At 40.3% G+C, this 26161-nt stretch overlaps 1 protein-coding gene across 5 annotated transcripts in view; it reads right to left on the reverse strand.

Annotated features, from left to right (window-relative positions):
• Ntm (neurotrimin) overlaps nt 1–26161 on the reverse strand; it is a 1010787-nt gene that overhangs the window by 404625 nt on the left and 580001 nt on the right. The gene's annotated exons all lie outside the window — the stretch shown is intronic.

The raw sequence follows: 26161 nt of genomic DNA on the forward strand, positions 1-26161 counted from the left end.
CTGGCAAGGATAACTGAGTTTATCAGATTGGTTTGCTGACATATCATAAACCCTTTGAGTAGTTAACTGTCCATAGTAGACATTCAGTAAATATTGTTGAATGAATGAGGACCTGCTCTGTTTCTGCAGCCTTTTCCCCACTGTTTTCTTCTGCTCTGATCTAGCTGCAGTGTATCATTTGTCATTCTTTTATCGTACAAACAGAAACTCTGTACTTTTGATTATACTACTAACTCAGCTTCAAGTGTTCTTCCTCCCACAGCCACCCTCAGACACATGCATTTCTCCTACATTCATTTCAAATACCATTCTTCCCTGCTCTCCTTCTGCTTGTTCCCTTCCTCCCAGCTTTGCTCCCTATTTAAGATCCATTGCTTCTTTCCACAGATGCCTCAACATCATTTATGCAGCAATTACCACACTGGCCGTGGCAGGTTTCAAACACCAGGCAGTCCCCACCTGATGGTCCACTAAAGCTTTCTCCAAGGCCTGTCAGTGCATAAGTCACTCTGAGACTTGACATTCTGGGTCACAGTGAAAAGAGCAGAGGCTTAGAGTCCTAAGAAAAGATCCCTTCTCTTAGCATGGAGATGGTAATTTCTACTTAAGTGACATTTGATATTTAACCTAAAAATACACTTCAGAAGTATTTTTACATAATATACAAAAATAAAAATTATAATAAAGATGTAAACTTGACAATGTTCAGTTGCCTTGTTGTCAGTGTACATTTGGCATTCAAAAATTAAAAATCTCCTTTTCTCTATAGTGCCCAAACAGTGACCTCATTCCTTTATTCTATCCTTCATTTTATTCAGCCTCACTATAGAAGTTATTTAGCAGTCTGTTTCCTATGAAATGCTGAGCCACTTGAGACCACCTCATTGTGGAAAGATTTGCAGCCATAGAATTCAGTGCAAGGGAGTTAAGGGATGAATCACTTTCCTCTCCCATATGACCCTCATTTGTCCTCTTTGCTTCTGCATGAGCCTGCCGGTCCTTTTCCTTCTCACTTTGTCAAGCGCCGTGTTTCCATTGCTCTGTTTTCCATTTCATCTTTTTTAAGCTTCTCAATCCCCTCCCTCCCTCTCTCTCTCTCTCTCTCTCTCTCTCTCTGTCCAGCAGAGCCATATCACCTGTCAAGCCCCCCTCCTCCTTCTCCTCATCCAGATTATGGTGCAATTGGCCCCTCCTCCCCACCTGGTCATCATTCTCTGTCAGCCTCCTGTCCTCACAGCCCAGCCAGGGGAAGGTTTATTGATCTCCTGGTAATGCCCAAGTGCTTTTGAAGGTTAAGGTCAACAAGAGTAAAGCATCCTGCTGAACCACAAAACCTAACTCTGCTTTTGCAGGAGGGACATTAATTATTCAGTGCTGTCAGACCACTGGGCACACTCAAACTGGTGACACAGAGTAGGAAATTGTGGATGATAAGAAGGAAGGTTAATGTGGGAAGACCACGGCACTAGGGAAGTCCTCAGCACTCAGGGTCCCTCCTATGCTGCTGGGCTGTATATCAGCAATGCAAGACCAGCAATGACTACTGAAAAGCAATGTATAGTAAAATTAATGCCAGCACTCAGGAGGCAGAGGTAGGAGGACTGCAGAGGCGCTGTGAGTTCAAGGCTACCCTGAGACTACATAGTGAATTCCAGTTTAGCCTGGGCCAGAGTGAGACCCTACCTTAAAAAACAAAACAAACAAACAAAAAACAAGTGCACACACACACACACACACACACACACACACACATACCCACAAAAGAAAAAGAAAAAGACAAGGGGTTAGGGAATCATCAAAGAAACTATCAGCATCCAAAAAATTTCTTCCAGGTTCAAATCCTTTCATCTCCTTTGTCTCACAATCCCATGGGTAGTTCACCTTAATTTATCTACATGCACAAATCAATAGAAACTCAGATAATGATGGCTTTTGCTATGTCTTTAGTTATTTTTCAAGCGTTTCAGATGCTATCTATGCTATTTCAATAAAAGTCCTTGCAGTTAAACATACTCCAGAAATGAGAGCTGTGAGTGAGAAGTCAGGTATAAATCTTATCAACTGACTCCTTTCAAAAAGACATGTGCTGGAATGTCAATGGTTCCTGCAAGTGATGTTCTTATCATTAGCCACCCCCACCCCCAACCCCTCTCCCGGCAACCAGTGGCACATGCAGGGCTCTGTTCCTACCTTTAGCTGCAGACCCTTTCACACTCTAGTACAGTTATTACATTTCTCTTCCTCTGGGTAGTGCTTCACCTGTGCAAATGCCAACTCCATCACCCTCCCTCTCAGTTCCTGTGCTGTAAACATGGGAATGATAGCAACAACAAGAAGGCCTGTGCAAGACCCATAAGAAAAGGCCTTTCATGCTGGGACTACTATTTGAGCATAACTCTTACTACTATTTTGTCTACACAAGCTTTATCAGGGCACACATTATATGCCTTATGCTTCTCTCCAAGCAGGCACATTCTACTAATCAGCAGTTAAATAAAGGGATATTGTCAAGGCAAGAGCAGAACTCCAGCCATAATCTTCCTGGTATCTCAGGATGGCAAGGTTGAAAGACAAATTCTATATGGGCATTTCTTCACTTATTCTAAGAAGGATCTTTTGATCAGTGCTGCAGTAGGAATACCCAGGAAAACAGAACTAAAGCTTCCTTCTCAGGCAGCGGATATATTTCCCTTAGCCTCAGTAGAATAAAGATAGTCACCCTCCACCCCCCCCCAAAAAAAAACAATGGACAGATTTATAGCTTACAGTCTGCTATAAAAGATTCAGATTCCTTCAACTTGGAGTTACTTAGCCATGAGGCAAGACCAGCTATTCACCTCGAACTGCTCTGTGGAACACCAGGTGTATGAACAAGGGAGCATAGAGGAGGTAAGTTGAGCTTGCTATTTTTGTGCCAAAGTATTAGTGTCCTTTGTCTGGGATACCCACAAGTCATGGATCATCTGCCAGTGTCTGGGAAAAGTAGCAGCTATTCATGAGCTTGAAACTAAGGTAACTTGTCATGCCTTCCATATTTCCTGATTTGTTTGGGTAATGGAAATAAGCTATTGACAGGGTCACAGCTTCTGAAAGATAAAGGAAATTTTCACAGCTTGTGTTAAGATATATGAAATGATTACTTGGAACCTTGTAACAAATGTTATTACCTACTGGTAAGTGTGGTTAGAAAGTAAAAGACTTCACCGCCATATTAAACTTGGAGTTTTGTCCTGGATAGGTTGCCTAGTGGTTAAGGTGCTTGCTTGTGAAACTTAAAGATGTAGGTTCAATTCCCCAGGATTCACACAAGCCAGATGCACAAAGTGGCCCACACATCTGGAGTTTGTTTGCATGCCTATTCTCTCTATTTGAACTTGCTCTCTTCTTTCTCCATTAAATATATTTTTTTTAAAATTGGAGTTTGTACAATAGGTAGGACTAAACAAGGCCTTTGCAGAGGGATATGATTTAGGGCACCAGTGTTGACTATGTGGCAGCAAACTTGAAGAACCATGTAACAATGTGGCCCAGGAGCCCCTTTAAGTGAAATAAATGGTATTAAACATAAGCCTACATAACTTTGGGCTAAAACATTAGCGTCATGGTCAGTTAGGTTCTTCTTACAGTAAATTACACAGACAGAGTAGCTAAGCATCTACTTCTCAGTAATAGCCATGGAGCTGTCCAAGAGCAAGGTGCCTGTAGATTCAGTATCTGATTTTAATGGAAGTGTCTTGCCTTGCTCTTACTTTGGTAGCCAGCAGTGAGAAGGGAAGCTTTCTTGTAGCTTTTATAATGAAGGTGATAATCAAGTCCACGATGATGGCCCTATTTTTGTAACCTTAGTATCTCTTAAGGCCCCACCTGGAAGTACTGTCTCTTTGAAGAGTTAATTTTCACCATAGGAACTCAACAAGGACAAATATACATCATCAACAGCAACAGAAATGTGACTGTGTGGGCTTTGCTTATTTTCATGGAGATGTTCTGTGTTTCCACAGGCCCAAAGCTGCCCACTCCTTCAACTTTAACTTCAGCTCCTTTAAGAGAAGGATGACTTCTATGGGCTTAGGGGTGAGTCTTTGGTACCCAACGAAAGAAAAGGACTCATGTGAGTGTCCTAGAGAGACTTAAGGAAGGAAAGGACTTGTGAGACTTGTTCTGAAGATAGTGTTTTATGGAGTGCTGTCCATGTCCTCACAGACACAATTCTAAAGGCCCACAAGCTGTGGAAACAAATCACAGCGGCTGACCAAATTGTTCTGTCAAGACACCCACGACCCATGAGAATCACAAGAATCGAGTTGATGATGGAGCCTGCACCACCCAGATTAACACCATGGATGCCTACATCCATGTGGCAACACATCAAGAATGCTAACAACTAAGGGACTCTTATTTCAGATTGGAAGTTTCCTGCCAAGTGTGATCTTGTCTAGGCATATTGCTTAGGGCACTGAAAGAGGACCTCATTTTGACTTTTGATCTGGTTGGAACTATTGAAGTTGCCTCCTTGCAGTGGACCCATGTTTTAGGGAATAGAGCCACTATTTTACTGGAATCCACTTGTTAAAATAATATTGTTGGGGCCATGGAAATAATCTGGGTCAGCCTTGGATTTTCCAGAGCATTTCTAGTACAACAATGCTAAGCCTTTCTCAGCAAATGGCTTAGTACCAGTTACTTTCTCATTGTTGGTACCAAACACCCAAGGAGAAGCAGGTTAGGAAAGGGTTTAGTTTTGTCTTACAGTTTTGAGGGTAGGTCAGACCTGAGCCAGCATTAAATTTTCATGACAGCAGATAGGAAGTACAGAGAAAAAAGGAAGGGGGAATGGGCTGTCAAGCCTCACCCCCCTTCTCTCAGTGACAAACTTCCTCCAGCTAGACTCCACCTCTTAAAGGCTCCAAAGCTATTGCAAATGGTGCCACCTGCTAAGGATTAAATATGCAAATATATGAGGCTATGGGGGACAGTTTACATTCAAATCACCACAGGCTGTTAGGCTATTTAGTGAGCTCTCTTATTTCTTATAATGAAGCATTTAATGTTACTGATATTAGAACTGTCTTAGAATAATTAAATAAAAATATTTCAACTATATTTCCATGGCATTTTCCCAGTTCACACAAATAACCAAGGCACTTTCCTCCTTGACTGTGGATACTCTCTGTAAAGGAATCACCACCTCCTGTCTGTCACTTCTGAGTAAGAGCAGGACAAAATAACTTAGAGGTCTACATTTTTTATTTTTTTTCTGAGAAATCAGGACTTCTCTCCCTAACCAATCATGTGCATTATATACTTTCTTTCCACCTGACATTAACCTCAAGTTAGTGAGCAGGTCCACCCAGAGTAGTATCTTGGCCACGTACTATACAGAATACTCATGTAACAGGTGACTGCCTAGGGTTTCATGTTGGATTGACATGGCTCTAGATGAAAACACTATGGCTACTTGTTTGAGTACATGGTTGTCCAAATCCCATTACATTAGACCACCCAGGCCAAAGTGACAGGAAACTGGATTTCAGAAAGTGTTCTGAAAATTCTCTTGATCCTTTTCCAACTGAGCCTTCTGGATGAGATATATAAGGAGGAGTAGATGATAACTGGAAAGGGTAAAGTGAGAACTCCTAGGTAAAACACATTGAATTTCTAGAAGTTGGGAACCAAACCTCAGGCAATTGATGAGAAGCACTCTTGGGCAGGCTCAGGGAAGAGGGCATAGACTAAGCTTTTGTCTTTTAGAACCAATTTAGGAACTTTAAACACAGGGAAGCTATCCTTTAAAGTTGCAAACCCTTCAGACTGAGAGGTCAGCAGCTGATGCAGTAAGAAACATCACCAGCAGGTAAATAGCAGCAAGTGCTTCAGGGAGGCGCCCATTCTTCATAGAGCTTCTGTGTTTCTGCACTTCTGTATAGCAGCAATGATCATGTCAAAGACATTTCTATAGCAAAGCATTCTAAGGCAGAGTTACTGCATTTCTACATGGCACAGGGCTGGTGTTTTTATGTCCCTAGGATAATAATGCATCCCCCACCTCAGACAAATGTTTGCTGGCCATCCACTGTTTAGCACATGTGTTTGCTTAATTTGGTGTTACTCATTCATGTTATGAACCAATTAAGTACACTGCATGAAATTGGGCTGTACATATCATACACTTGGGGCCTGAGACACAAGCATGCAACTATTGCTGTTGAAAACTCTTTGACTGTGACCATGGAATCTCATATCTTTTTCACAAATCCAAGAAGTAATTGGAGCTGACTTGGTAGTCTACACTGTGATTTCAATTAAGGGCTTCTAAATGCCTATGTTAAAAGACTTGGTCCCCAGGTTTGCACTGTTCTAAATTGGTGGAACCCTAAGAAAGGAATTGGCTAATGGGATGTCTTTAGATTACCAAGGCCCTTCCTCTTCCTTTCTTTCTTTTCTTCTCTATCCATAAGGTGAGCACTTCACTTGGCACTTTCATTATTTTATGTTGTCCCACCCACAGGCCCAAACAATAGGGCCACTGAGCATGGGTGATAACTGCAGAACTGTGAGCCTCAATAAAATTTTTCTCTGTAGTTCAAGTATTTCATTATAGGGACATAAAGCTGGCTAACCCAGCCTAAAGCAAAGGTGAGATCTCCGACCCTTCATAGTACTAGAATCAGTTACTGGCATCTCAGTGAGTGAAGGTTCCTCCTGCTTTTCTTCCAAGAGGCATACTATCCCTGCTGTGCTGACAGAATAGAACTGCCCATGGTAGGCCAAAACTCAGTCGTCCCAGGTAAGAAATGGCAGCTCTAAATGTCCTCTTGTCTCTGGTTTGTGGAAGCATAGTGAGCTGCCACCGTGCAGGATGTGGACAACCTATGAGAAAGTGCAACTTGACTCACCAACATGTGCCAAAATTTATTTTATCTTCTTCTTTTGCTTATCTGCTTCTTTTGCTTCAGACACAGAAAATAAATCCAGGAGAGGAAAAGAAGGAGTGGGTGTCTATATTTCCCTTAGATTAAAGTCACTGATTTCAGGTTGACATCATGGGAGCTGTTGATTCAAATAAATTTTTGTTTTTCCTCAATGATTGTCTCACTGAAGACTATAGTTCTATGGGGAAAGCTGCTGAAGTCAATGCTAACTTAGGAGTTTTAATTGAATACCTGGAATTTTGGCTTACCCATTTGACACTCTTTGTGGCTAGGGCATCTCTCTACTCTATGCTTTCACTACCCACGAGAATCGGAAATTTGTCTCAAAGCTTCATGGTGGGAAAGATCCCCTACCATGCCCCACTTTCCCTTTGGAACTGAGGGATCCAGGGTATATCCCATGTGTTTTTATGTACCATGTCTCTAAAGACTGCTAAATGGGGTCGGATGTGTGGGATTAAGCTCACCTCATAAAATTTGCTTGAGAAAATCTCAGATCCATTAATGCTTCATAAAAGTTTTACAAGGTTTCTGCTGAAGGCAGGAAAACAAACAGAGGTGGTTTCAGCATCTAGGTGCTCTTTAAATCAAGCATTCTCTCTCTAATGCATTTTTTTATGGCACCAATCAGAAAAGCAATCAAGCATGAAGCCTGTGGCTTCTGCTTCCATTCCTAGAGCAAAATTTCTAGTATCCTTAAGCATTCTGCATGAAGCCAAAGAAAAGCTTCTATATTAATATTAATATTAATATACATCTATAGTACAAACACTTACATGGATACACACACATGCACACACACATATAGCCATATAACTCCACCTATCTATCTGTCCATCCATCCATACATCTCTATATCACATAGAAAAATTCACTGATCCTTAAAAGTTCCATACTAAAGTTAAAATTGCCCATTGTGTAATTTGAAAGTAGGAAATTGAGTATATAGAGATATTGACATGTAAAAGTAGTAAGCTAGAAATTTAAATATTATCATTTATTATTTGTTTTGTATTTGCATTATTGGTAAGAATAAATAACAATAAAATAAAGCACAGGTAACAACCAGGTTCCAGGGTTTCAGGAGAATCCAGTCCTCTAATTGTGCAAGAAGACATTCCAGAATGATTTCACCAGGGATGAACAGAGGGAGAAAGGCTGACCCAGCTCCATGCACAGCATACAACTGTACAGCCCTGATCAATGGGACCCTCATAGACTGTACCTGGACATCCAGTTGATATATGGACCTGCTGAAGGGAGGCTGGAGAACCCAGAGTTGATTTCCTAGGATGATAAAAGATTGTCCTACCAGCCCTTATTTCTCTGATTGTGTGACTTCCTTTCAAAACCTGGGTCTTTGCAAATTTGTTTTTTCATAACAGACAAGTGACTAAAATATGTAAGCAATAACAACACTACCAAATATAGGACTTTTTTTCATTTATCATCTATATATATTATAATTATCTGATCCTCAGAACAACCCTGTGAAGAAAAGCAACTATAATAATGTGGAAAGAAAACAAGATTTTCACTAAAGTAAAAACTTTGTTTAAATTCCAGCTTGGCCACTTGGTAGCTTATATGACATTAGAACTCTACAAACCTGTGATTACATATGTAAATTAGGGATGATAGTCTCTGCATTGCACAACAGTAACTGCAATAGTTTTAATTTTAAGTGTTCCTGTAAATCTAATGTGTCCCATTGAGATGAAGAGCAAAGATTTGGCCTGTAGCAGATAGCACTACTGGGAGGTGTACTGGCACCTTTAGGAGACAGAACCTGGTGGGAGGAAGTGAGGTCATTAGGGTTGTGCCCATAAAGGATGCAGAAAGAGCTCTTTATCTCTATCCTGTCTTCCTGTCTACTATGAAGAGAACAGGTTTGCTGTATGAGATCCCCACCATGATGCTCTGCCTCACCACAGGCCCAAAAGCAACATAGCTGGCCAACTGGGAACTAAAACCATGGTGTAAAATGAGCTTTCTTTTTAAATTTCATTTATTTATTTGCAAGTGGGGGTGGGGAGAGAGTATGTGTGCACCAGTGCCTCTAGCCACTGCAAACAAATTCCAGATACATTTGCCACTTTGTGTAGCTGGCTTACATGGACACTGGGGAATTGAACCCAGGTCATTATGCTTTGCAGGCAAGTGCCTTATCTGCTGAGCCATCTTTCCAGCCTAGCTTTCCTTTATTTTATGGTATTTTGTTGTATTTTGTTACAGCAACAGAAAGCTAGTGCCCCTGAAATTCCACAGGTGCTTATGGAATAAAATATCTACTCATGTTTTGTACAGTTAAGGAAATTAACAATAGAGTTAGTAGCACAGACTTGAATTCAGTGTGCTTTCAAACTCAGAACACATTCCATGACTCAGGGCTTTCTAACTTTGCTTCCAGTTGAGACTGCCCCACCCAGGTCAAGGTTCACCTCAGGGAGAAGGGAGAGGCCATTTTCACGCAGCAGTGCTGAGATAATTAGGTAGAAGAGAGTTGTACACCTTAAAGGATAAAAGGAAGCAGATAAATGTGAGTGAGAACACAATGTTCCTCAGGTAAAAGGAAGGGTCACTATGAGTAGCTCCTTGGCTCTATAGCCATCAACCCATCTACAGATACACAGGGAAGGGAAACTGCTTACTCACAAAGAACTAGCAGCCAGGGAGACTCCCAGAGGTTTCCCCATCTCTGAGAGCCTAAGAGCCTCCATACTTCCACATCTGAAAAACTTGGCCGCACACCCAACACAATGAGAAAATATTACAAATTGTCAGAGAAAGCCTGCTGACATCACCTCTGTTGAGAAACAATCAATCCAAACATTAAGCTCATAGTCAATCTCCATTTCCAGTACTCCCACATGCCTGCTTACTGTGGATGGTTCAAATTACATCTTTAATAACTACGACTTTGATGACTAGCGGTCATCATGTTGCATTAGATGAATGGCATTTTTATTCTCCTGATACTCAAATGAAGAGGAGAAATGGAGCCACAGTCCCTAGCAGAAGTCCATGAAGTCTGTACAGGACATTTACTCCTGGGTATGTCTGGTTCTGACCAGATCTCCATAGTGCTGGCTAATGAAGGTCTGTGGCATTTGCAGAGAGGTTTCTTCTATAGAAAATCGATGACAGACTCCCTGACACCGGGTATTAGACATCCCGGAGACACTGGCTTCCCTGCTTAGGCCTGGGAGTTCTTGAGCATGTGGGGAAAGGAAGTGCATTCCCTTAGTCTCTGCCCCACAGGTTTTGTAAATAATTCACGAAGACAAGGACAAGCTATCTTAAGAACAGGTTTCCAGGGCTGCCTTGCCTAGGATTCTCAGACATCACCTAGAGCCCCCCTGGACATTTTCTGCTGTTGTTTGTTAAAGCACAGGTACAGACTTTTTTATTTAGGGAAAGGTTATTTTGGTAGTAGTGAGCCAAGGTATAATGTCTTCCTGGTGGGGACCCTACTGCACATCTTATTGTTGGTAATTGTAGCAGGGCACAGAAGGTGGGGAGAGTGGAGACTGGAAAGGTGAGGGAGAAGTTTCTTTCCTAGATACCTAACTAGGAAATACCTTAGAGATAGTAAAACACACTTCTGGTGTGTCTCTATGTGTTTCCAGAGAGGATTAAATCATGGGGGAGGGGCTCTGACCCAAAGAAAGAATTAGTCCTTTGATGACAACGTGATTGGGAGGTGGTGAAAGGTAGGAGGTAGGGCATAGTTGGAGGTCACTACAGTGAGTGTCTTTGGGAGCTGTATTTCGCTTTTCCTTTGCTTTGTATTAACCATGATGTGAAGAGTTGTACTTTGCCATACCCTTTCCAAATGACCAAAATGACCAAAACCTCTGAAAATGTGAGCCAACGTAAACGATTCTTCACCTTAACTTGTTTTCAGCTATTTATGCTACAGCAATGAGAAAAGTCCTAATTTACTTTCCTGATGAACAAAATCAGTATAGGATTCCTTCCCATTAGCAGATTTGCCAAGATATACTGGGTCCTTTTAATAATGTATGCATTATTTGCATTTTGGCAATTCCTAAAATCTATTTTCTAGACCAAATGCCCTCAGTTAGTGTATTTCCCCCATTAAATTTTAAATCCTTTTTGATACACTGGAGGAAGTCTTTTCTTCCCTACTGCCTTTCCAAGAAGAGAGGAGGCCTAAAATCTGCCATACCACTACTTTCCAACAGCCAGCCAGGAGACATATGTGAAAGTAACTGGGATAAACCACCAAGCAGCCAATCAACATGTGCAGCAAATTTCAAATTAATTACTATTCAAATTCACACTCATTACTATTCAAAGCAGTACAATTTAAAACAATGACTTGGCATTTCCATTGATCAAACTGGCAAACCTCAACAAAATTATTATAGTTAGCACTGATGAAGAGGTGACAGTATACAGAAATAAGCAGTGTGCCTATGCAAAGGACAATTTGACAACAGGTGTCCAAAAGCACTATTGCATGTACTCAACCATAACTCCACATGAAGAATTATCATATGGAAATAATCATGGCTACAGAAGGATGATAATTGAAATGGTATTTACAACAGCAGAACAATAGGAAACAGCCTATGTTTCCAAACATTGGAAACAATTACTTAAATAAGTGATAAACAATATATAAAACAGAATATCTTATAGCAATGAAATATTATTTATATAATATTTAGTGACATGAAAAAAACATGTTATACATATAAAATTTATAAAAATGGGCAAAAAGATGGTATAACATATTCATTTTTTGCCAAAAAATAATTAACAACTTCACATATTCTATATATGTTGCCTGAGCACATACTTTGTGCCAAGCAGTACAGGACAAAATTTCTTGAGACACACGGTTAACTGGGGGATGGTGCTGGCAGGTTGTTGTGGTGGTTTAAATGTAAATAGCCACCTCCATATGCTCATGTGTTTGAATACTTAATCTCCATTTGGTAGCACTGCTCTAAAAGTTTGTGCAACTTTTCAGAGCTGGAGACTTGCTGGAGGATGATGTCACAGTGGTAGTGGGGCTTGAGGTGTTAGAGGTGGGCCCCATATGCTATCCTCTCTCTCTTCCCTCCCTCCCTTTTCTCCCTCGCCTTGTTTCTTCTCTGGTCCTGGGATAATATGACCTTAGCTTCCTGCTCCTGCCATGCCTTCTGGAACTATAAGCTGAAAAAAGGAAAGTTTTTCTCCCTTAAGCTCTTATAATTATAATAATAATATTTATTATTATCATTATCATTATTTAGGTCAGGAATTTTATCCCAGCATTGAGAAAGCAACTAAACAGGATAGAAGTTATGTAACCTGTCACAGCAGGACCCTGAAGAATTTGGCTTGTGTGGGCTGGAGAGAAGGCTTAGCCATTAAACGCTTGCCTGTGAAGCCTAAGGACCCCGGTTCGAGGCTCAATTCCCCAGGACCCACGTTAGCCAGATGCACAAGGGGGCACACGCATCTGGAGTTCGTTTGCAGTGGCTGGAGGCCCTGGCGTGCCCATTCTCTCTCTCTTTCTCTCTATCTCTCTCTCTCTATCTGCCTCTTTCTCTCTCTGTCACTCTCAAATAAATAAATGAAAATGAAGAAAAAATATTAAGAAAAAGGTCCAAGCATCACTAGTACTCGGTGTGGCTTAAAAAAAAAAAAAAAGAATTTGGTTTGTGGTCATTGGGTCACTTTCTTAAATGAACCTTAGGTAAATATATTTGCAAAGACCTGTTCTAAATACTAACAATGTACATACACACTCATACCATGTCTCACAAATTTGGCTTCTGTTATTCAAAAAGACTTAGGTACCACACACACACACCCTTAACCAGTAAAATGTTAATTCTAAAATACACTGTGAAAATATAAATTTTAAAAAGTATAGTGTGTCCCTATTTTTAGAAGGCTTAGCACCTCCATTTTCATTTTTTTCAAAATAAAATACAGTGTTACTACGACAACAGACTATCGAGTCTCTGCCTGATGCCTGACAACCACCATGGCTACCTACCCCTCCTTTGCTCTTCCTCGCAGCAGAATGTAACTTGGTGATTTCCAGCCAGAGCCATAATGGGTGGTTAACCAGTGATTTTCAAAACTGACAATTCCAGCCCCAAACAAAGAAATTGATGTTTGCTCCCAATATCGAGATCATTACATCTACCATGTCAGAACAATAGCAAACTAACTCTCAATTGCTTCTTCTATGTGGATGGAGGCAGGAGGATCAAGTTATAACATGGCAGAAGCTGAAGCAAAGGGAAGACGAGAGAAACAGAGGGGAAGCACCAGCCCCTGCAAAAGCCACCTCTGCCTGACAGCCATAGTTGCTTATTTAGTTTTATTTAGTTTAATTTCATTAATTTACAGTCAGGATCTTGCTATGAAGTCAAGTTGGCCTACAACTCCCAGCTAGCCTCAAACTTGTCATCTTCCTGACTCAGCCTGCCCAATACTGAAATTATAGGCCTGCTTCATGATGCTCAGCTCTATTTACTTATTCGTGTGTTTACTATAATTACTATTTCTGAAGTGAAATACTAAATGACCTCTTTTTTTTATTTTTAGTGAAAACTGAGTTTGCTTCTTTTGTATCCTGCCAATTGCTAAGGTGAAAAATGCAGCCAAGTATGTGCACTTCATAGAGATATTTACAAACAAATATGGATAATGTATATACTTCATAGATATATGATAATTTGAGGCCATTCAATTTGAGGAGAAGCTGAGATAAAGGGGGTAATCACAAAGTTAAAATGGCATGATTTTGTCTACATTGATTCAATAAGTATTTACCACATGTTATGTATATATAACACATTCCTACTTATGTGTATATACACCCATATTTACATTATACATATCTACACACAGGGCCTACTGCATATAACAATAGGAAATTTATGGATAAACAACATAGTGTGTCTGCCCAGAGCACACCCAGATACTGGTAGTAAGCACACATGCAGACATGTGTAGTGGCAGTTTGAAGCAGTTAATTCACAGTCATATTCAGATGAAAGTCAAGGGGTGTTCAAGGGAAGATGTGGTAATTCAGGCCTTGAGGCAGGGAATGAGATGGAAACTCAAAGACATATTCCCAGAGATCATGATGTTTAGGCTGTCCTTACATGGTGCTCAAGATTTGGGAGTGTCTAGGAGTTAGTTATCCATAAATAAGGACATAGGTACATGAAGACAAATGATAAAGAAGTCACTGTCAGACTGGTCAGGATGTTGACCAGCGTGATGCTTCTCATTGTGAATGCTTATGGCCCAACTAGTATCTGCTAGTAAAAATGGCACGTTTGGAACAATCGAAGCAGAAACTGCATTATGACCTCTTGGAGTCAAAATTCTTGTCTTCTTCATAGGTGATAGGGAGGGTGGGAGGACTGGGCAGGGATAGGATTTTACATTTCAGCTGTCCCCCTCCAGTCTCTAGCATCAGAGGCATCTGCTCCAAGCCTCTATCTTTGTTCTACTGAAGAGAGTCTCTTAGCCACTGGACTAGGTTCACAGGATGGAGACAGAGCATCTGTTTCAAAGAAGGCTGTCAAGTGAAGGCAGTAACTGACTGCAAACCAGCTTTTCATGGGCTCTTATTTATTATTTAATTTGGCTACAGTGCATGGAATTAGGCTAATGGCTCTTAAGTAGCTAAAGCACAAATATGTCCCATCTGCTGAGAAGGCTCCAGGCCATTGTCTATTTCAAAAACTAAGGAAAAAGAGATGAGTGAGACACACTGCTATACTGAGAGCTTCATCACATGCCTTTTGATATTCCCTCTGATCTTTCTTCTCTCGATGCAAGTGATTTTATAGTGTCATATTAATATCTCAAAAGCAGGGACTCACTGCTGGGCCATTATCAACTTGGAGATGGCCTATCCTTTCCTATGCTGCCAGATACTGTGCCAGAAGGCAGCCTCAGCAACAGTAAGTGATTCCTGGAGTTTCAGGAAATAACTATGGATAGTGGCAATGTACAAGGTAAGGTGGAGAACATAAGGAAAGATCCCTGATACCATGTCCTTCTTATCTTGGAAAGAAGGGAAGAGAGATCATAGGTCTGAAGTCTTCTAATGCATGGCCAACCTTGCCCCAAGATCCAAGAGAGCAAGAAGGAAGAAGGAAGATTAGAGAAGAATTCACAGTGGAGAATTCTTTTTGATTAAATTTGTTATTCTGGGATTAGAGGCATGTGCCACCATGTCTGGCTTCTTGATTGGGTTTTGAATAGAAATAACAGTTTAAATTCATAGGGCATTTACTGTCTTCCAGAAAAGGTACATATAATATCTAATTTAATTTTCCCAATCTCATGATAAGAACATACTTACATTCTTCTTTGCACATTAGTAGAAAGAAGCTTAAAATTCCATCCATTTGCCAAAATTTCTTCTGATTCTGTCTTTCTTTAAAATTTAGACAAGAGGCTGGATATGAACGTATATAGAACGTTATCATTACACATGTAAGAAGCTGGGTTCTACCCCTAGAACTACAAAATTATCATAAAAGAAAAATAAATTTAAGAATAATTTAAGCATAAAAGCCAAGTGGAAGCCAAGGGAAGTAAGTGGGCTTCTCAGGCAGATGGTGCTACAGGAGCAAGGTAGATGATGCCAACAAGATAGAAACAATGTAGGTGAATTTTCTGACTCAGTTGCAGTATGAAAACACAGACAGTGGAGCTAAGAAGCAACAAAAATCTAAAACAAATGGCATGGGTAGGATATCCAGAAACCCAGGGAGGGAGTGTCACTGAGTCTTGGTAGGTTAAGAGTTTGTGTGCAGCGGGACAAGCTGGGAAGAGGCTCAGGCTGCCCTTTAGAACACCCTCCTCCCATGGCTGCTGCTTGGGATGTGATGCAAGCTGAATACTCTAGAGGAATAAAGTCAACTATGAAGTCACTAGGGCACACTAAGCAAGTGTCCCTGAAAGCATATTAGAGTCACACTCCCTTGTACCATTCTGCGATGTGTGGAAAAGGGGAAACAAATTCAAGTACTGAGTTAGGTCATGAGGCCAAGGAGGCCAACAAGACAAAGAAGGAATTCATTTTAGTGAGGAAAATAGTCCTGGAATAATTACAAATAATAAATATGGTTAGTATGTACAGTTCCAGGAAGAGGGGACTCCATAGTTCAGGAATATTATCAGGATGGAAACAGGGTTAGGAATGTTAGAAGGAGCAGAAACAGCCCGGGGCTCTCTACTTTTCCAGAACATCAGAAACTGCCCACAAAAGGCTCACAATGCCAGCCCTCAGAGGGCCTGAACCTTCAAGTAAAATGAGGCTCACAGTTAACTTTTGACTATACTGGACATTTTTTTCATGGCTCAGGAGGATAAATTTTGGAGACTTTGGGAGTGTAGGTCATTGTTCTAGGTATATAGCCAGTGTTCAGGGTGGGCCAGACACAGTCCGTCCATCCCCAGGGATGCCAAAGCTACTAATTTCTCCAGTCATACTGAGAATTTCTTTTTTTGTGCATAGCCTTAACGCTCCACAGAGATTGTTTTCAGTCTTAGTAATTAAGAACAGGTGCTAGGATCCAAGTCTGGGACAAAGAACTGTTTTATATCATAGCTGATGCTGTAGTGGGAGACAATAGGCAACATACAGATAAGGAGTAAATGCATAAAGCATATTCCAATGTTCACTGCAACATTATTTATAACAACTAAGATGCAGAAGTCAACCAAATGTCCATGGATGGATGAACAGTCACAGAAAATGTGGCAGCTACATGCTTTTAATATTTAGCCTTAAAAAAAAAAAAGAAAGAAAATCCTGTCATCTGTAACAATGTGGTCAAACCTTGCAGTCATTATGACAAGTGAAATAAGTCAGTCACAGAAGGACAGACCCTGCATAATTGCACTGATATGTGGGTTCACAAAGAGGCACACTTGGTGCTGGTGAAATTGCTTAGTGGTTAAGGTACTTGCCTGCTAAAGCCTAGGAATCCAGGTGTGATTCCCCAGCACCCACATAAAGCGAGAGGCACAAAGTGTCACATGCATCTGGAGTTTATAGCAGTTAAAGGCCCTGGCATGCCCATCCCCCCTGCTTTTCTATCTGTCTCTTTTTCTTTCTGTTTGCAAATAAAGAAACTAATTTTTTAAAAAAAGGCAGACACACTCACAGAAGCATGAATCAGAATGGTAGTTTCCAGGGGTAAGGAGGAAAGAAATGTAGTAGAGCTGCCGCTTCACAGGCAGAAAGTCTCAGCTAAGCAACATGATCAGTAGCTCTACAGCTCTGCCATACCACCCTGTAGCTGTAACTAACAGAGCTGTACTGAACATTTACTAATACGTTAGGATAAAGTCTTATATTAGGTATGCTCACCACAGCAAAACAAAGATGAAAACAAACAAAACCTATGGACACACCTGCTGAACGTGAGTGCAAAGAGCTGCGCTGACCGGGGAGGTGGTGCTATTTTATGTCAGTGGTGAGTGAAGCCCTCCCTGATGAAAAAGGGAATGGAGAGAGGGAAGGAAGGAGAAGAAAGGAAGGAAAGAAAGAAGGTAGAAAGCAAGGCAGGCAGGCAGGAAAGAAGGAAGGGCGTATGGAAACACCTAAAGCAGGCTATAAAGTACCACCAAGGTTTTGGGGATAAAATATTGAACAAGAGGGATGAATTTTGTTCAAATAATCATCTTCCTATAGCCCCAAAAAGGTAACTTTGGGTCAACACTGCATACCTTAGACTTAACCTCTATTATCGTATCTCATTCAATGCAGCACACCAGGGCTTATGAACAAAGATATAACTATATTTGTCACTGTATCACTTATTACTAATAAAACAGTAAAATATCAAACAGTTTCTGCATGAAGTGGTTACTATACACAATTTCATTTAAATCTCACTATTAAGCTAAGGAATAGACTTGGGCTTGTGGAAATAAACCAATCATGAACTGAATAGATGATACTGCTTATGCTCATATTCAGATGTGACAAATGCCAACATCACTCCTATTAACTGGTAAATTACTAGCACTGTACCATAGATAACTGACTAGTATCCATGTCTGAGGCAATAGGGCACCGGAGTGCTAGAACATTAAAACAAATTGACAACACTGGTAACAGGAACATTCTCACACAATTTCATATCCCATGTTCTGGTCCCATGAATACTTAGTATAGACAGCATCAATGCTCCTCTCCCCCATCTCTTCATTCCTTTCATTTTCCCTTTATCAATCACTTTTTAAAAAAAAATTTATAACATTTTCCATGATTACAAAATATATCCCATGGTAATTCCCTCCCTCCCCACCCCCACACTTTCCCATTTGAAATTCCATTCTCCATCATATTACCTCCCCATTACAATCATTGTAATTACATATATACAATATCAACTTATTAAGTATCAACCACTTTTAATATTTTCTTCCTTTCTTTATTTATTACAGACAGAGAGATAAGCAGATAAACAGAGAGAATGGGCATTGCAGTGGCTCTACCCACTGCAAACACACTCCAGACAATGGGAGAAACAAACCTGGGTCCTTTGACTTTGATGTCAAGCCCCTTAACCTCTAAGCCATCTCTTCAGCCCTAGAAACCACTTTAGAGAGGTTCTAAGGCACTGTGTAAATGTTACATTCAATGAAGATAGTGGAGAGGACAGGTTGGTAAGAGTATTTGTCATGACCATGGCAGTAGATACTGACCTTGACAGGAAAGGGAGTTACTCACAGGGATCCAGCAGTTATCCCATATTTAATGTGGAACCTAATAAGGAGGGAAGATAAAATTGGTTTGAAGAAAATCCAGACCGTCACTGCCAGGTAAAGAAGAATGGAAAATGTGCTGTAGGAGAGTATCCTGAAAAGAATAACCTTCATCATAATCTTCTGGAGTAAACAATTTTCTGGTCAACTGTGTGGAGTGCACAGGCAGGACAAAAGTCGAAGAGTACTGCCTTTGAGTTTCCAACTTCATTTGGAAATTCAATGACTTAGTACAGTATTAAGAAATGTCTAGGCTGCTGGGTGTGGTGGTGTACGCCTTTAATTCCAGCACTTGGGGGGCAGAGGTAGGAGGATAGCCATGAGTTCAAGGCCACCCTGAGATGACAGAGTTAATTCCAGGTTGGTGAGAGTGAGACCATACCTCGGAAAAAAAAAAAAAAAAAGAAAGAAAGAAAGAAATGGCAGGGCTGGAGAGATGACTTAGTAGTTAACCACTTGCCTGTGAAGCCTAAGGATCCCGGTTTGAGGTTCAATTCCCCAGGACCCATGTTAGCCAGATGCATAAGGGGGCATATGCATCTGGAGTTCGTATGCAGCGGCTGGAGACCCTGGCATACCCATTCTCTTTCCCTCTCTCTCTGTCACTCTCAAATAAATAAATAAATAAATGAACAAAAATATATCTTAGGGATAAAAAAAAAAAGAAATGGTAGAGGTAGGAGGATCACCATGAGTCTGAGACCACCCTAAGATGACATAGTGAATTGCAGGTTAGCTTGGGCTAGAGTGAGACCCTGCTTCAAAAAATAAAAAAAAATAAAAATAAAAAAAAAAAAGAAGAAGGAGGAGGAGGAGGAGGAGGAAAGAAACGGTACCATAGGAGATGATCAGGTAAAAAAGTGTTCCATCTTCATGAATGGATATTCTTATCTGCAAAGCAGGTTCTGATATAAGGCTGTCTCTACTATCTAGTGCTACCTTGCCCTTCTACAATATTATTGTGCAACATATGCCAGCCTCATGCTTTTGAGCTTTTCTACCTCCATAACTGTGAGATAGACAATCTTCTACTGCTTAAAAATTACCATTTGTGAAAGTATTGCATTGTAACAGAAAACAAATAGGCAAGGGTGTAGCTAATAGAGTACATGCTGAGCATTCTGGAGGAGCTGGGCTCAATCCTCAGTCTTGCAAACAGAAAGGAAGGAAGGAAGAAAGACAAAGACAGAACTTCCACAACCTTCAAAACATGAGGGCTGTGTTACCAGAAATATCAAATAAAATGCTCTAGTGACCACCAGGCCAATGTTCACTGTCTATGATGGACAGCAACTTTCCAAGTAACCTGTAGAGAAAAATGGGTCATCAGAACCATACACAAATATCTGCAATGCAGGACTTCCCTGTCTCTTCTGTCTCTGCCCCTTACCAAGGTTACTTCTCAAAAGTCAATTAGGAAAAATCTTAAAGGGATGCTTAATGTGGGGAACTATGAACACCACCTATAAAGTGGATGTGTAATGAATATTAAAACAATTTACTAGGCTTATTGCTTAAATACAACAGGGAACTCATCAGGCAACTGTCTTTCCAATCATTAAAATTGGATACAGTCACAATTTGACCCTATGCTGGAGCCACAATAGTATAGGATAAGTAGCATTTCTATAAGTGCCAATAGGTGGGCTACTGAATAAATCATGCTGATATTTTAACTTAAGAAAACCAGAGATAACTAAAATAAAAATTAAATGATAAACACCATTAAGGGCATAAGCTAAGCCATGTATGGCAGCAAATAACCTATAATCCCAGCACTCAGACTGTTGAAGGAGGAACATCATGAGTTCCAGGCCAGCCTGTACCACACAACTGGACCTTATCTCCAAAACCCAAAGAATATAAATTCATAATGTCGAAAATCTTGGGATGGGAGATAGAGGAATGTCTCACCAGTTAAAGTGCTTACCTGCAAAGCCTAAGGACCTAGGTTCAGTTTTCCAGTACCTATGTAAAGCCAGATACACAAGGTGGCACATGAATGTGGAGTTCCTTTGCAGCTGGAAGCCCTGGCATGCCTATTCTCTTCTCTCTCTCTCTCTCTTCTCTGTCTTTTCCTAATCTCTCAAATAATAAAATAATAAATAAAATTAATTGGGATGAGAAAGATGCTTCTAAGTATGAATATAGACAACATAAATTCAGTTATTTCAACTACCTAAAAATTAAATAATTTATGCATAAAAATGCATATAACAATTAAGATAAAGTTGCAAACAAACCAGAATGTAACTTATAAGATGCATGACAATATTTAGCACATAATGCCCTCGTGAAAATCAATATGTAAAAGATGGAGTAAGAAGTAAAACAGATAAAAACCATGAGCAAGAGCCATTAAAAATGATGAAGTAAAAGTGCCCAGAAAACATGTTAAAGATGTTAAACTTTCTAATTAAAGATATGTAAAATATTCACCTATGAATCTGGCAATGGTCAAGTTTAGAAAAATCCATTTTAATTAGGATTTCTAGAAATGTCTATACAAAATCATGAAATTGAACATCTCCATGGCCTTTTTGTTAAGCCCTTTAAAATATTTCTCATGCTTTTCCTTCATATGCCATCAGTCTTCATACTACCACAGCCAGGAAGGAGGCTGTCAGAGACACATGTGATTCTGCACCAAGATGCCTGCCATAACCTGGGTGTCACAGCACTGGAATTGAAAAATAGCTGTACATGAATCATACACACACACACACACACACACACACACACACACACACACACCCAGAATGAAAAGGCAGAAAGGCGCCCAAGCCTTCATCAGCAGTCCATTTCCTCTCTCCATGAGTCTCACACTGCCCACATGCTCCAGTTCCCAGGTCTTTTAATAATGTCTATCTGCCTGATTTATCTCCTCCATGATACCCCAAATTTCTGGATCACCTTTTTGTTCTCTCTCTGGACTGAGTATGACTACAGACATCTGAGTTGTATCTATCTTCCCCTTATGTAACTGTGCCCAGTTCATTAGCTGTATAGAAAGCAGATCTATTCAATCTGTCAGCCATGCTCTGCTTGGAACTGTGCATGGAATCCAGTAGCTACTGGGACTGGGAGACACTTAATAAGGATGATTGCTTATCACTAACAGGAAGAGATTTGCCAGGCACAATCTATGCATTTTAAAACTTGTGCATCCTGCAGATTTCACAGTGAGCAACTATGCCTTGTCTTCTGAGTGGGAATGTCAGAGAGGAGCAGGAAAGACCTAGGAAGGTCAGGGAGAGGTCACTGTACAATTCTGAGACTATATCACCTAGGAAATTAACAAGGAATGTTTATAATTTGCTTTTTTTTCTGGAAGAACTCTGGCAGCCTGTAACTACCTTTGGGATTACTTCCTTACATGAATTTGTTTGGGAAATACTGACAATTTACATGAAAACTTGAACCTGGATAACCTTTGAGTCAAGTTATTCCAGTTTTTACCATTTTTATCTTGCATATGTGTGAAGGACTATTATAGATCTCCTCTCTTCAATGGTTACCTCAAATAGACCAGAAAGGAGGAAACAACATTAGAAATTCAAGATTTGATAGCCTAAAGTAGATGTGTGTGTGCATGCACACACATGTTTGTGCACTTATATGCCTGTGTGGTTATCATGAAGCTAGTTCCCAGCACAGATAAAGAGCTTCAAGTAAACTCACAGTTAGATACAGAAAGAAAGAAATGCAATGCTTACTCCTGAATGGCTGCAAACTAAATAACTGAATGCATGGTTAAGTACTGTATTGAGGGTGTGTGTGTGTGTGTGTGTGTGTGTGTGTGTGTGTGTGTGCGCACACACATGCATGCATGTGCATGCATTGATGGGAAATACTAAGGAAATGAGGAAAAGAGATTGTTTTATACAAATAGTTAAAACTACACTTGATTTATGCTATTTTATGAATTTCTCTATATGGAAAATACTGTAGATCTTTAAAATCCTTACTTTTTGTAGATTGGGCTTTGTGAAAGAAAAAAAAAAAACAACAACAATGAAACTTAACTGCGCACCAATGGGACTGTGCTTAGTTCAAAACTCGAGGCGTGAAGCCCAGATAGATCCAGTGGGCTTCAGCCTCACATAACAGGGAAGGTGATGAAATGCATTTACTTAGTCTTGCACCACGAGAGCCAAATGATTGCAAACTGAACTAATCCCGTTCTATCCCAGGAGCAGTGTTTTGGTTCTCTGAACTACATATGTCAGAATGGTGATGCTGTGGCCTGATACATTTCCACAACGCCCCTTCAAGTGTGCTCAGGCACATACTCCAACACATAAATGTGCTGTATACATTTGCTTAAATAAATAATTCATGAAACTACAAATACCTATCCCTGAAGCAGCTTCCAACTCTTAAATACTTGAAGCATGCTCATTCTCATTTTAAACAGGAGGAGATGAAGTACAGGCGGCAATTCAGATGGAGATAGGGGCATGCCACTCCACTGAGACCTATATCAAATTAGTTAGGAGTAAGCTCCTGGATATCAACACAGCTGGCAGAATTCTATTTCAAGGGGAAAAAACAAAAACAAAAACAAAAACAAAACAAACAAACAAAAGAAACAACTAAGATTAAGTGCCAATATCATTGGCTCAATTGTATATGCAAATCTAAGTAAGGGTGTGTGTGGACATCATAACCAATCCCTTTCCCTATGTCTTTCTGCAAGGGTAGAAACAGTGTCCTAGCTCCTTCTTGCAAAACACAGGGTTCCCAAATACAGTTCATTAAGAACTCACCTGTAGACACCAAATCCTGCTTCCGTGTCTAATGCAATATGAGCAGAAAGATTAATAGAGCTCAGTACAGAACTTGAGAACTGCAAATCAGTGTCTAGTGATTTCTTTTTAACCACAGGAGAATTTTTCTCTGTGCTTAGTAATTCCGGTTTAAAGCACTTCATATTCTTCTGGGCAAATTATCTTCATACCAGCCAGTGGCGTTTATCTACTACCAAGAGCATATCAGTGTCACATGGATGTTTTAAAATTACTAGCTCTTTCCTACGCTCTTACAAAAACAAAAGGGGAAAAGTGTTTCAGAAAAGTTTATGAGTAGGAAGAGTACAATTTTCACATACAAACAGAGCCCAGGTATGGCTTTTATCAAGTTTCTCTCCCCAAAAGATCTCTTAAGAAATATCACTGTAACAGGTATTTTTCTGCTTTAAGGAAAATTTAACTCAGAATTAAAATGCCTTCCAGGCCCTAACAAGAACAGCTGTAGGGGTCGTCAGAGGTGTGTGAGGGACTGTTGATATTTCATCACTGTGCTTTCCATGATATGCATTTTGAAGGATAGCTTTGGCCTATCTGTGGTCTACTTGGTAAGACATTTCTGATGACAGAGGTGCATGTCACCACCAAGGGAAAATAAAAGAAAGCTAAATTTCTAGTTATTTTTTATGGGAAGTGAGCAACTTGTTGGAAGACAACAAGTGGAAATTAAAGTAGGTGTTTAAGGGGGAAGGGTTAAAGAGACAGAGACACTACATTGTATAACCACCCTCTCTGCCATGATCTCTTTCATTCTATTCATTTGGTTCTACTCTTTTTCCCTTCCTCTCCCTTTTTAATTTTATTTTTTATTCGCTTATTTTGAGAGAGATATAAAGAAAGAAAATAATGCAGATAGAAAGAGAGAGAGAGAATGGGCATACCAGGGCCTCTAACCACTGCAAACAAACTCCAGATACCAGTTCTACCTTGTACATCTGGCTTACATGGGTTATGGGCAATTGAACGTGGCTCCTTAGGCTTTGCAGGCAAGTGCCATAAATGCTAAGCCATCCCTCCAGCCTCCTCTCTTTTTAAAGAGATACACACAGTGGTTCCTCTAAGTTTAATCCACAGACTGGCAACATGGAGGCTTATTAAGTATCTCTAATCCAAATTCCCAAATACACAAAATTCTGAAATGTCTTGAGCACAGCCATAATGCCCCAAATGCAAAATTCTTTACCTGACCAAATGTAATGGATCATAAACAAAATGCAGATGCACTAAAAATACTGTGGAAAATTGTCTCCAGCCTATGTGTAAGACATGTATGAAAAAGAAATGAATGTTGTGTTTAAACTTGGTTCCTCTGTCCCAAAGAGCTCATAAGACATATGTAAGCATCACAAATTAAGAAAAACCAGAAACATTGATGGCCCTAAGCATTTTTGGATCCGGAGTATTCAATGAGTACTATCTTGTAAAAAATGCCATCCCCAGGACCTAATCCAGACCTACCAAATCATAAACTTCAAAGTTGGACTCATCAGAGATAAACAGCTCAAAGTAGTGATTCTATGACTGTAGCAGTGCCCAAAGCAACTGCAGGAGCGGTTAAAGCACAGATGATCTGGCTCTTCCCCAGAAATCTGCTGAGTGCCAGAGCTGGCCTGGGGCCTGACCCCCAGCTGCCCATTCTGTGTAGTGTACCTAGCCAGGAAATGATGCATTGGGTGAGACTTTGGATTGCCAGACCTTCTTCCATCATGCTTCCACACTCAGGCTATCAGGATAATTTCCACTCCAAGCAGATAATTTCCAGTCCAAGTAGAAAGAAGGCTTCCATATGGAGAGAGACCTCTGACAGGATGATAGTTTGTATGCCAAGTACACAAATTTGTAAATACCCACCACCAGGAGGGCTGTGGGAAGAAGGTGAGATGAGGACACAAACATGTAGTGGCACAAATACTGCTCAAGACACCTCTTCTACCCACAACTAATGCCCTGGATATGCACCAAAGTATCAAAATTGTATGCCTTGTGCTTTTTCAGGTTGAGGAGAATATCCTACATGTCTAAAACCTGTGCAAGAAAGTGCTGAGCAGAAGAGGACTCCTCCCAGGATTCCCCACAAAGACAGCTGTTCCCTATACAGAGACACCATTACGAGTCTGCCAAAATGTTATCATTTTCTTGTTTAACCCTCAGTAAGGGTTATTTTATCAGCACTATTTTCAGCTAGGTTACCTGGAGACATGAAGCAGTTTTAGGTTCCATTTCTAGACCTAGGTCCCAAATACTACCAGACATCTGCCCCTCCTTCTTTCAACAAGGACTTTAATATAAATCCCTCAATTGGAAAAGCTCAGGTCCTTAAATCACCACCTGGAAGAAGTTGCCCAGGAGACCTATAGTGCATGCATAGACAATGAATGAATAAGAAATAAGTATGTATCACATTAATTCACTAGGATTTGGAGATTGTTTATTATAACAGCTGTCAATAATTACCCCACTAATCCATGCTATCTCTGTTTTTACATTGCAGTTTCTACCAGACCTTCTTAGATATTCATACTACTTAAATTACAGTAAGTTACTTAAGTTTACATTTTCCCTTGAGATTGTATCATTTTTTTTCACTTTATTCATTTTTGTATTCCCATCAGCTAAGATATTCTGGATAAAAAGGACACTCAGGGC

The sequence above is a fragment of the Jaculus jaculus genome, chromosome 3 (assembly GCF_020740685.1).
Source record: "Jaculus jaculus isolate mJacJac1 chromosome 3, mJacJac1.mat.Y.cur, whole genome shotgun sequence".
NCBI classification, from domain to species: domain Eukaryota; kingdom Metazoa; phylum Chordata; class Mammalia; order Rodentia; family Dipodidae; genus Jaculus; species Jaculus jaculus.